We start from the raw sequence: 10,576 nt of genomic DNA, 5'->3' as shown, positions 1-10,576 counted from the left end.
ATGTCAAGGTGCACTGCTGTCAAAAAGTTGGCGTAAACCACAAGAAAAAGTACAATCCTTTGAGCCGGATTTGAACCAGCGACCTAAGGATTACAGCAATTTCACCTACAGTCCTCCGCTCTACCAACTGAGCTATCAAAGGGTGACAAATACAGTCAAACGCCATTCCCTAGATGGTCAGAGGTTCGACAGAAGCATATGTTCCCTTTAAGAAATTAATCTGCTGAGTTTGGTGGTTTCTTGAAGCTGCTGAGGATTGCCCCCAGGTCTTCGTACGTTCAACTAATGCTCTATTCCTCTGAGCTACATCCCCTTAGATTGCAAGTAGTTGCATTTGGGAATAGACAAAAAGTGAGCCGAGGAATAAAATCGCTGTTTAGCCCCCTCACTGCGAATTGTCTTTTTCTCTCTCCCTTTTGGTCCAGTGGTTCAGATTCGGTTCTTTTACCACCGCGGCCTGGGTTTGATTCCCGCTCAGGGAATTACTTGATTTTGGGGAAACACTAGGCATAAGTCCAAAACGTGGTACAACTGCTGAAAAAGTTATACTCTTCTGAGTCAGCGACCTAAGGACTGTTGCAATCTCGAGAACTCTCTGCTGCTCTACCAACATTCCTTTCAAAGGTCAACAAGTGAAGATTTCTTCTCTCAGGGAAATATATTTTTGTCAAGCACATGTCAAGGTGCACTGCTGTCAAAAAGTTGGCGTAAACCACAAGAAAAAGTACAATCCTTTGAGCCGGATTTGAACCAGCGACCTAAGGATTACAGCAATTTCACCTACAGTCCTCCGCTCTACCAACTGAGCTATCAAAGGGTGACAAATACAGTCAAACGCCATTCCTAGATGGTCAGAGGTTCGACAGAAGCATATGTTCCCTTTAAGAAATTAATCTGCTGAGTTTGGTGGTTTCTTGAAGCTGCTGAGGATTGCCCCCAGGTCTTCGTACGTTCAACTAATGCTCTATTCCTCTGAGCTACATCCCCTTAGATTGCAAGTAGTTGCATTTGGGAATAGACAAAAAGTGAGCCGAGGAATAAAATCGCTGTTTAGCCCCCTCACTGCGAATTGTCTTTTTCTCTCTCCCTTTTGGTCCAGTGGTTCAGATTCGGTTCTTTTACCACCGCGGCCTGGGTTTGATTCCGCTCAGGGAATTACTTGATTTTGGGGAAACACTAGGCATAAGTCCAAAACGTGGTACAACTGCTGAAAAAGTTATACTCTTCTGAGTCAGCGACCTAAGGACTGTTGCAATCTCGAGAACTCTCTGCTGCTCTACCAACATTCCTTTCATAGGTCAACAAGTGAAGATTTCTTCTCTCAGGGAAATATATTTTTGTCAAGCACATGTCAAGGTGCACTGCTGTCAAAAAGTTGGCGTAAACCACAAGAAAAAGTACAATCCTTTGAGCCGGATTTGAACCAGCGACCTAAGGATTACAGCAATTTCACCTACAGTCCTCCGCTCTACCAACTGAGCTATCAAAGGGTGACAAATACAGTCAAACGCCATTCCCTAGATGGTCAGAGGTTCGACAGAAGCATATGTTCCCTTTAAGAAATTAATCTGCTGAGTTTGGTGGTTTCTTGAAGCTGCTGAGGATTGCCCCCAGGTCTTCGTACGTTCAACTAATGCTCTATTCCTCTGAGCTACATCCCCTTAGATTGCAAGTAGTTGCATTTGGGAATAGACAAAAAGTGAGCCGAGGAATAAAATCGCTGTTTAGCCCCCTCACTGCGAAATGTCTTTTTTCTCTCCCTTTTGGTCCAGTGGTTCAGATTCGGTTCTTTTACCACCGCGGCCTGGGTTTGATTCCCGCTCAGGGAATTACTTGATTTTGGGGAAACACTAGGCATAAGTCCAAAACGTGGTACAACTGCTGAAAAAGTTATACTCTTCTGAGTCAGCGACCTAAGGACTGTTGCAATCTCGAGAACTCTCTGCTGCTCTACCAACATTCCTTTCAAAGGTCAACAAGTGAAGATTTCTTCCTCAGGGAAATATATTTTTGTCAAGCACATGTCAAGGTGCACTGCTGTCAAAAAGTTGGCGTAAACCACAAGAAAAAGTACAATCCTTTGAGCCGGATTTGAACCAGCGACCTAAGGATTACAGCAATTTCACCTACAGTCCTCCGCTCTACCAACTGAGCTATCAAAGGGTGACAAATACAGTCAAACGCCATTCCCTAGATGGTCAGAGGTTCGACAGAAGCATATGTTCCCTTTAAGAAATTAATCTGCTGAGTTTGGTGGTTTCTTGAAGCTGCTGAGGATTGCCCCCAGGTCTTCGTACGTTCAACTAATGCTCTATTCCTCTGAGCTACATCCCCTTAGATTGCAAGTAGTTGCATTTGGGAATAGACAAAAAGTGAGCCGAGGAATAAAATCGCTGTTTAGCTCCCTCACTGCGAAATGTCTTTTTCTCTCTCCCTTTTGGTCCAGTGGTTCAGATTCGGTTCTTTTACCACCGCGGCCTGGGTTTGATTCCGCTCAGGGAATTACTTGATTTTGGGGAAACACTAGGCATAAGTCCAAAACGTGGTACAACTGCTGAAAAAGTTATACTCTTCTGAGTCAGCGACCTAAGGACTGTTGCAATCTCGAGAACTCTCTGCTGCTCTACCAACATTCCTTTCAAAGGTCAACAAGTGAAGATTTCTTCTCTCAGGGAAATATATTTTTTGTCAAGCACATGTCAAGGTGCACTGCTGTCAAAAAGTTGGCGTAAACCACAAGAAAAAGTACAATCCTTTGAGCCGGATTTGAACCAGCGACCTAAGGATTACAGCAATTTCACCTACAGTCCTCCGCTCTACCAACTGAGCTATCAAAGGGTGACAAATACAGTCAAACGCCATTCCCTAGATGGTCAGAGGTTCGACAGAAGCATATGTTCCCTTTAAGAAATTAATCTGCTGAGTTTGGTGGTTTCTTGAAGCTGCTGAGGATTGCCCCCAGGTCTTCGTACGTTCAACTAATGCTCTATTCCTCTGAGCTACATCCCCTTAGATTGCAAGTAGTTGCATTTGGGAATAGACAAAAAGTGAGCCGAGGAATAAAATCGCTGTTTAGCTCCCTCACTGCGAAATGTCTTTTCTCTCTCCCTTTTGGTCCAGTGGTTCAGATTCGGTTCTTTTACCACCGCGGCCTGGGTTTGATTCCCGCTCAGGGAATTACTTGATTTTGGGGAAACACTAGGCATAAGTCCAAAACGTGGTACAACTGCTGAAAAAGTTATACTCTTCTGAGTCAGCGACCTAAGGACTGTTGCAATCTCGAGAACTCTCTGCTGCTCTACCAACATTCCTTTCAAAGGTCAACAAGTGAAGATTTCTTCCTCAGGGAAATATATTTTTTGTCAAGCACATGTCAAGGTGCACTGCTGTCAAAAAGTTGGCGTAAACCACAAGAAAAAGTACAATCCTTTGAGCCGGATTTGAACCAGCGACCTAAGGATTACAGCAATTTCACCTACAGTCCTCCGCTCTACCAACTGAGCTATCAAAGGGTGACAAATACAGTCAAACGCCATTCCCTAGATGGTCAGAGGTTCGACAGAAGCATATGTTCCCTTTAAGAAATTAATCTGCTGAGTTTGGTGGTTTCTTGAAGCTGCTGAGGATTGCCCCCAGGTCTTCGTACGTTCAACTAATGCTCTATTCCTCTGAGCTACATCCCCTTAGATTGCAAGTAGTTGCATTTGGGAATAGACAAAAAGTGAGCCGAGGAATAAAATCGCTGTTTAGCCCCCTCACTGCGAATTGTCTTTTTCTCTCCCTTTTGGTCCAGTGGTTCAGATACGGTTCTTTTACCACCGCGGCCTGGGTTTGATTCCTGCTCAGGGAATTACTTGATTTTGGGGAAACACTAGGCATAAGTCCAAAACGTGGTACAACTGCTGAAAAAGTTATACTCTTCTGAGTCAGCGACCTAAGGACTGTTGCAATCTCGCGAACTCTCTGCTGCTCTACCAACATTCCTTTCATAGGTCAACAAGTGAAGATTTCTTCTCTCAGGGAAATATATTTTTTGTCAAGCACATGTCAAGGTGCACTGCTGTCAAAAAGTTGGCGTAAACCACAAGAAAAAGTACAATCCTTTGAGCCGGATTTGAACCAGCGACCTAAGGATTACAGCAATTTCACCTACAGTCCTCCGCTCTACCAACTGAGCTATCAAAGGGTGACAAATACAGTCAAACGCCATTCCCTAGATGGTCAGAGGTTCGACAGAAGCATATGTTCCCTTTAAGAAATTAATCTGCTGAGTTTGGTGGTTTCTTGAAGCTGCTGAGGATTGCCCCCAGGTCTTCGTACGTTCAACTAATGCTCTATTCCTCTGAGCTACATCCCCTTAGATTGCAAGTAGTTGCATTTGGGAATAGACAAAAAGTGAGCCGAGGAATAAAATCGCTGTTTAGCCCCCTCACTGCGAATTGTCTTTTTCTCTCTCCCTTTTGGTCCAGTGGTTCAGATTCGGTTCTTTTACCACCGCGGCCTGGGTTTGATTCCCGCTCAGGGAATTACTTGATTTTGGGGAAACACTAGGCATAAGTCCAAAACGTGGTACAACTGCTGAAAAAGTTATACTCTTCTGAGTCAGCGACCTAAGGACTGTTGCAATCTCGAGAACTCTCTGCTGCTCTACCAACATTCCTTTCAAAGGTCAACAAGTGAAGATTTCTTCTCTCAGGGAAATATATTTTTTGTCAAGCACATGTCAAGGTGCACTGCTGTCAAAAAGTTGGCGTAAACCACAAGAAAAAGTACAATCCTTTGAGCCGGATTTGAACCAGCGACCTAAGGATTACAGCAATTTCACCTACAGTCCTCCGCTCTACCAACTGAGCTATCAAAGGGTGACAAATAAAGCCAAACGCCATTCCCTAGATGGTCAGAGGTTCGACAGAAGCATATGTTCCCTTTAAGAAATTAATCTGCTGAGTTTGGTGGTTTCTTGAAGCTGCTGAGGATTGCCCCCAGGTCTTCGTACGTTCAACTAATGCTCTATTCCTCTGAGCTACATCCCCTTAGATTGCAAGTAGTTGCATTTGGGAATAGACAAAAAGTGAGCCGAGGAATAAAATCGCTGTTTAGCCCCCTCACTGCGAATTGTCTTTTTCTCTCTCCCTTTTGGTCCAGTGGTTCAGATTCGGTTCTTTTACCACCGCGGCCTGGGTTTGATTCCCGCTCAGGGAATTACTTGATTTTGGGGAAACACTAGGCATAAGTCCAAAACGTGGTACAACTGCTGAAAAAGTTATACTCTTCTGAGTCAGCGACCTAAGGACTGTTGCAATCTCGAGAACTCTCTGCTGCTCTACCAACATTCCTTTCAAAGGTCAACAAGTGAAGATTTCTTCTCTCAGGGAAATATATTTTTGTCAAGCACATGTCAAGGTGCACTGCTGTCAAAAAGTTGGCGTAAACCACAAGAAAAAGTACAATCCTTTGAGCCGGATTTGAACCAGCGACCTAAGGATTACAGCAATTTCACCTACAGTCCTCCGCTCTACCAACTGAGCTATCAAAGGGTGACAAATACAGTCAAACGCCATTCCCTAGATGGTCAGAGGTTCGACAGAAGCATATGTTCCCTTTAAGAAATTAATCTGCTGAGTTTGGTGGTTTCTTGAAGCTGCTGAGGATTGCCCCCAGGTCTTCGTACGTTCAACTAATGCTCTATTCCTCTGAGCTACATCCCCTTAGATTGCAAGTAGTTGCATTTGGGAATAGACAAAAAGTGAGCCGAGGAATAAAATCGCTGTTTAGCCCCCTCACTGCGAAATGTCTTTTTCTCTCCCTTTTGGTCCAGTGGTTCAGATTCGGTTCTTTTACCACCGCGGCCTGGGTTTGATTCCCGCTCAGGGAATTACTTGATTTTGGGGAAACACTAGGCATAAGTCCAAAACGTGGTACAACTGCTGAAAAAGTTATACTCTTCTGAGTCAGCGACCTAAGGACTGTTGCAATCTCGAGAACTCTCTGCTGCTCTACCAACATTCCTTTCAAAGGTCAACAAGTGAAGATTTCTTCTCTCAGGGAAATATATTTTTTGTCAAGCACATGTCAAGGTGCACTGCTGTCAAAAAGTTGGCGTAAACCACAAGAAAAAGTACAATCCTTTGAGCCGGATTTGAACCAGCGACCTAAGGATTACAGCAATTTCACCTACAGTCCTCCGCTCTACCAACTGAGCTATCAAAGGGTGACAAATACAGTCAAACGCCATTCCCTAGATGGTCAGAGGTTCGACAGAAGCATATGTTCCCTTTAAGAAATTAATCTGCTGAGTTTGGTGGTTTCTTGAAGCTGCTGAGGATTGCCCCCAGGTCTTCGTACGTTCAACTAATGCTCTATTCCTCTGAGCTACATCCCCTTAGATTGCAAGTAGTTGCATTTGGGAATAGACAAAAAGTGAGCCGAGGAATAAAATCGCTGTTTAGCCCCTCACTGCGAAATGTCTTTTTCTCTCTCCCTTTTGGTCCAGTGGTTCAGATTCGGTTCTTTTACCACCGCGGCCTGGGTTTGATTCCCGCTCAGGGAATTACTTGATTTTGGGGAAACACTAGGCATAAGTCCAAAACGTGGTACAACTGCTGAAAAAGTTATACTCTTCTGAGTCAGCGACCTAAGGACTGTTGCAATCTCGAGAACTCTCTGCTGCTCTACCAACATTCCTTTCATAGGTCAACAAGTGAAGATTTCTTCTCTCAGGGAAATATATTTTTTGTCAAGCACATGTCAAGGTGCACTGCTGTCAAAAAGTTGGCGTAAACCACAAGAAAAAGTACAATCCTTTGAGCCGGATTTGAACCAGCGACCTAAGGATTACAGCAATTTCACCTACAGTCCTCCGCTCTACCAACTGAGCTATCAAAGGGTGACAAATACAGTCAAACGCCATTCCCTAGATGGTCAGAGGTTCGACAGAAGCATATGTTCCCTTTAAGAAATTAATCTGCTGAGTTTGGTGGTTTCTTGAAGCTGCTGAGGATTGCCCCCAGGTCTTCGTACGTTCAACTAATGCTCTATTCCTCTGAGCTACATCCCCTTAGATTGCAAGTAGTTGCATTTGGGAATAGACAAAAAGTGAGCCGAGGAATAAAATCGCTGTTTAGCTCCCTCACTGCGAAATGTCTTTTTTCTCTCCCTTTTGGTCCAGTGGTTCAGATACGGTTCTTTTACCACCGCGGCCTGGGTTTGATTCCTGCTCAGGGAATTACTTGATTTTGGGGAAACACTAGGCATAAGTCCAAAACGTGGTACAACTGCTGAAAAAGTTATACTCTTCTGAGTCAGCGACCTAAGGACTGTTGCAATCTCGAGAACTCTCTGCTGCTCTACCAACATTCCTTTCAAAGGTCAACAAGTGAAGATTTCTTCCCTCAGGGAAATATATTTTTTGTCAAGCACATGTCAAGGTGCACTGCTGTCAAAAAGTTGGCGTAAACCACAAGAAAAAGTACAATCCTTTGAGCCGGATTTGAACCAGCGACCTAAGGATTACAGCAATTTCACCTACAGTCCTCCGCTCTACCAACTGAGCTATCAAAGGGTGACAAATACAGTCAAACGCCATTCCCTAGATGGTCAGAGGTTCGACAGAAGCATATGTTCCCTTTAAGAAATTAATCTGCTGAGTTTGGTGGTTTCTTGAAGCTGCTGAGGATTGCCCCCAGGTCTTCGTACGTTCAACTAATGCTCTATTCCTCTGAGCTACATCCCCTTAGATTGCAAGTAGTTGCATTTGGGAATAGACAAAAAGTGAGCCGAGGAATAAAATCGCTGTTTAGCCCCTCACTGCGAAATGTCTTTTTCTCTCTCCCTTTTGGTCCAGTGGTTCAGATTCGGTTCTTTTACCACCGCGGCCTGGGTTTGATTCCGCTCAGGGAATTACTTGATTTTGGGGAAACACTAGGCATAAGTCCAAAACGTGGTACAACTGCTGAAAAAGTTATACTCTTCTGAGTCAGCGACCTAAGGACTGTTGCAATCTCGAGAACTCTCTGCTGCTCTACCAACATTCCTTTCATAGGTCAACAAGTGAAGATTTCTTCTCTCAGGGAAATATATTTTTTGTCAAGCACATGTCAAGGTGCACTGCTGTCAAAAAGTTGGCGTAAACCACAAGAAAAAGTACAATCCTTTGAGCCGGATTTGAACCAGCGACCTAAGGATTACAGCAATTTCACCTACAGTCCTCCGCTCTACCAACTGAGCTATCAAAGGGTGACAAATACAGTCAAACGCCATTCCCTAGATGGTCAGAGGTTCGACAGAAGCATATGTTCCCTTTAAGAAATTAATCTGCTGAGTTTGGTGGTTTCTTGAAGCTGCTGAGGATTGCCCCCAGGTCTTCGTACGTTCAACTAATGCTCTATTCCTCTGAGCTACATCCCCTTAGATTGCAAGTAGTTGCATTTGGGAATAGACAAAAAGTGAGCCGAGGAATAAAATCGCTGTTTAGCTCCCTCACTGCGAATTGTCTTTTTCTCTCTCCCTTTTGGTCCAGTGGTTCAGATTCGGTTCTTTTACCACCGCGGCCTGGGTTTGATTCCCGCTCAGGGAATTACTTGATTTTGGGGAAACACTAGGCATAAGTCCAAAACGTGGTACAACTGCTGAAAAAGTTATACTCTTCTGAGTCAGCGACCTAAGGACTGTTGCAATCTCGAGAACTCTCTGCTGCTCTACCAACATTCCTTTCAAAGGTCAACAAGTGAAGATTTCTTCTCTCAGGGAAATATATTTTTTGTCAAGCACATGTCAAGGTGCACTGCTGTCAAAAAGTTGGCGTAAACCACAAGAAAAAGTACAATCCTTTGAGCCGGATTTGAACCAGCGACCTAAGGATTACAGCAATTTCACCTACAGTCCTCCGCTCTACCAACTGAGCTATCAAAGGGTGACAAATACAGTCAAACGCCATTCCCTAGATGGTCAGAGGTTCGACAGAAGCATATGTTCCCTTTAAGAAATTAATCTGCTGAGTTTGGTGGTTTCTTGAAGCTGCTGAGGATTGCCCCCAGGTCTTCGTACGTTCAACTAATGCTCTATTCCTCTGAGCTACATCCCCTTAGATTGCAAGTAGTTGCATTTGGGAATAGACAAAAAGTGAGCCGAGGAATAAAATCGCTGTTTAGCCCCCTCACTGCGAAATGTCTTTTTCTCTCTCCCTTTTGGTCCAGTGGTTCAGATTCGGTTCTTTTACCACCGCGGCCTGGGTTTGATTCCCGCTCAGGGAATTACTTGATTTTGGGAAACACTAGGCATAAGTCCAAAACGTGGTACAACTGCTGAAAAAGTTATACTCTTCTGAGTCAGCGACCTAAGGACTGTTGCAATCTCGAGAACTCTCTGCTGCTCTACCAACATTCCTTTCAAAGGTCAACAAGTGAAGATTTCTTCTCTCAGGGAAATATATTTTTTGTCAAGCACATGTCAAGGTGCACTGCTGTCAAAAAGTTGGCGTAAACCACAAGAAAAAGTACAATCCTTTGAGCCGGATTTGAACCAGCGACCTAAGGATTACAGCAATTTCACCTACAGTCCTCCGCTCTACCAACTGAGCTATCAAAGGGTGACAAATACAGTCAAACGCCATTCCCTAGATGGTCAGAGGTTCGACAGAAGCATATGTTCCCTTTAAGAAATTAATCTGCTGAGTTTGGTGGTTTCTTGAAGCTGCTGAGGATTGCCCCCAGGTCTTCGTACGTTCAACTAATGCTCTATTCCTCTGAGCTACATCCCCTTAGATTGCAAGTAGTTGCATTTGGGAATAGACAAAAAGTGAGCCGAGGAATAAAATCGCTGTTTAGCCCCCTCACTGCGAAATGTCTTTTTCTCTCTCCCTTTTGGTCCAGTGGTTCAGATTCGGTTCTTTTACCACCGCGGCCTGGGTTTGATTCCCGCTCAGGGAATTACTTGATTTTGGGGAAACACTAGGCATAAGTCCAAAACGTGGTACAACTGCTGAAAAAGTTATACTCTTCTGAGTCAGCGACCTAAGGACTGTTGCAATCTCGAGAACTCTCTGCTGCTCTACCAACATTCCTTTCAAAGGTCAACAAGTGAAGATTTCTTCCCTCAGGGAAATATATTTTTTGTCAAGCACATGTCAAGGTGCACTGCTGTCAAAAAGTTGGCGTAAACCACAAGAAAAAGTACAATCCTTTGAGCCGGATTTGAACCAGCGACCTAAGGATTACAGCAATTTCACCTACAGTCCTCCGCTCTACCAACTGAGCTATCAAAGGGTGACAAATACAGTCAAACGCCATTCCCTAGATGGTCAGAGGTTCGACAGAAGCATATGTTCCCTTTAAGAAATTAATCTGCTGAGTTTGGTGGTTTCTTGAAGCTGCTGAGGATTGCCCCCAGGTCTTCGTACGTTCAACTAATGCTCTATTCCTCTGAGCTACATCCCCTTAGATTGCAAGTAGTTGCATTTGGGAATAGACAAAAAGTGAGCCGAGGAATAAAATCGCTGTTTAGCCCCCTCACTGCGAAATGTCTTTTTCTCTCTCCCTTTTGGTCCAGTGGTTCAGATTCGGTTCTTTTACCACCGCGG

At 44.2% G+C, this 10,576-nt stretch overlaps 16 non-coding genes across 16 annotated transcripts; all 16 read right to left on the bottom strand.

Annotated features, from left to right (window-relative positions):
- Positions 1 to 55: 55 nt before the first annotated feature.
- trnay-gua lies at positions 56 to 142 on the bottom strand. The gene is given in 2 exon segments: positions 56 to 91; positions 106 to 142. It is a non-coding gene; the product is annotated as a tRNA-Tyr (tRNA).
- Positions 143 to 730: 588 nt separating this feature from the next.
- trnay-gua lies at positions 731 to 817 on the bottom strand. The gene is given in 2 exon segments: positions 731 to 766; positions 781 to 817. It is a non-coding gene; the product is annotated as a tRNA-Tyr (tRNA).
- A 586-nt stretch (positions 818 to 1,403) lies between these two features.
- trnay-gua lies at positions 1,404 to 1,490 on the bottom strand. The gene is given in 2 exon segments: positions 1,404 to 1,439; positions 1,454 to 1,490. It is a non-coding gene; the product is annotated as a tRNA-Tyr (tRNA).
- A 586-nt stretch (positions 1,491 to 2,076) lies between these two features.
- Positions 2,077 to 2,163, bottom strand: trnay-gua. Its single transcript is given in 2 exon segments — positions 2,077 to 2,112; positions 2,127 to 2,163. It is a non-coding gene; the product is annotated as a tRNA-Tyr (tRNA).
- Positions 2,164 to 2,751: 588 nt separating this feature from the next.
- On the bottom strand, positions 2,752 to 2,838 carry trnay-gua. Its single transcript is given in 2 exon segments — positions 2,752 to 2,787; positions 2,802 to 2,838. It is a non-coding gene; the product is annotated as a tRNA-Tyr (tRNA).
- Positions 2,839 to 3,425: 587 nt separating this feature from the next.
- Positions 3,426 to 3,512, bottom strand: trnay-gua. The gene is given in 2 exon segments: positions 3,426 to 3,461; positions 3,476 to 3,512. It is a non-coding gene; the product is annotated as a tRNA-Tyr (tRNA).
- A 587-nt stretch (positions 3,513 to 4,099) lies between these two features.
- Positions 4,100 to 4,186, bottom strand: trnay-gua. The gene is given in 2 exon segments: positions 4,100 to 4,135; positions 4,150 to 4,186. It is a non-coding gene; the product is annotated as a tRNA-Tyr (tRNA).
- A 589-nt stretch (positions 4,187 to 4,775) lies between these two features.
- trnay-gua lies at positions 4,776 to 4,862 on the bottom strand. The gene is given in 2 exon segments: positions 4,776 to 4,811; positions 4,826 to 4,862. It is a non-coding gene; the product is annotated as a tRNA-Tyr (tRNA).
- Positions 4,863 to 5,450: 588 nt separating this feature from the next.
- On the bottom strand, positions 5,451 to 5,537 carry trnay-gua. The gene is given in 2 exon segments: positions 5,451 to 5,486; positions 5,501 to 5,537. It is a non-coding gene; the product is annotated as a tRNA-Tyr (tRNA).
- A 587-nt stretch (positions 5,538 to 6,124) lies between these two features.
- Positions 6,125 to 6,211, bottom strand: trnay-gua. Its single transcript is given in 2 exon segments — positions 6,125 to 6,160; positions 6,175 to 6,211. It is a non-coding gene; the product is annotated as a tRNA-Tyr (tRNA).
- A 588-nt stretch (positions 6,212 to 6,799) lies between these two features.
- On the bottom strand, positions 6,800 to 6,886 carry trnay-gua. Its single transcript is given in 2 exon segments — positions 6,800 to 6,835; positions 6,850 to 6,886. It is a non-coding gene; the product is annotated as a tRNA-Tyr (tRNA).
- A 588-nt stretch (positions 6,887 to 7,474) lies between these two features.
- Positions 7,475 to 7,561, bottom strand: trnay-gua. The gene is given in 2 exon segments: positions 7,475 to 7,510; positions 7,525 to 7,561. It is a non-coding gene; the product is annotated as a tRNA-Tyr (tRNA).
- Positions 7,562 to 8,148: 587 nt separating this feature from the next.
- trnay-gua lies at positions 8,149 to 8,235 on the bottom strand. Its single transcript is given in 2 exon segments — positions 8,149 to 8,184; positions 8,199 to 8,235. It is a non-coding gene; the product is annotated as a tRNA-Tyr (tRNA).
- Positions 8,236 to 8,824: 589 nt separating this feature from the next.
- Positions 8,825 to 8,911, bottom strand: trnay-gua. The gene is given in 2 exon segments: positions 8,825 to 8,860; positions 8,875 to 8,911. It is a non-coding gene; the product is annotated as a tRNA-Tyr (tRNA).
- Positions 8,912 to 9,499: 588 nt separating this feature from the next.
- On the bottom strand, positions 9,500 to 9,586 carry trnay-gua. The gene is given in 2 exon segments: positions 9,500 to 9,535; positions 9,550 to 9,586. It is a non-coding gene; the product is annotated as a tRNA-Tyr (tRNA).
- A 589-nt stretch (positions 9,587 to 10,175) lies between these two features.
- Positions 10,176 to 10,262, bottom strand: trnay-gua. Its single transcript is given in 2 exon segments — positions 10,176 to 10,211; positions 10,226 to 10,262. It is a non-coding gene; the product is annotated as a tRNA-Tyr (tRNA).
- Between the last annotated feature and the right edge of the window lie 314 nt (positions 10,263 to 10,576).

Source organism: Oncorhynchus gorbuscha, linkage group LG25 (assembly GCF_021184085.1).
Source record: "Oncorhynchus gorbuscha isolate QuinsamMale2020 ecotype Even-year linkage group LG25, OgorEven_v1.0, whole genome shotgun sequence".
Taxonomy (NCBI): Eukaryota; Metazoa; Chordata; class Actinopteri; order Salmoniformes; family Salmonidae; genus Oncorhynchus; species Oncorhynchus gorbuscha.
Note: the sequence above shows the minus strand (reverse complement) of the source record. Positions and strands in the feature narration are given on the sequence as shown.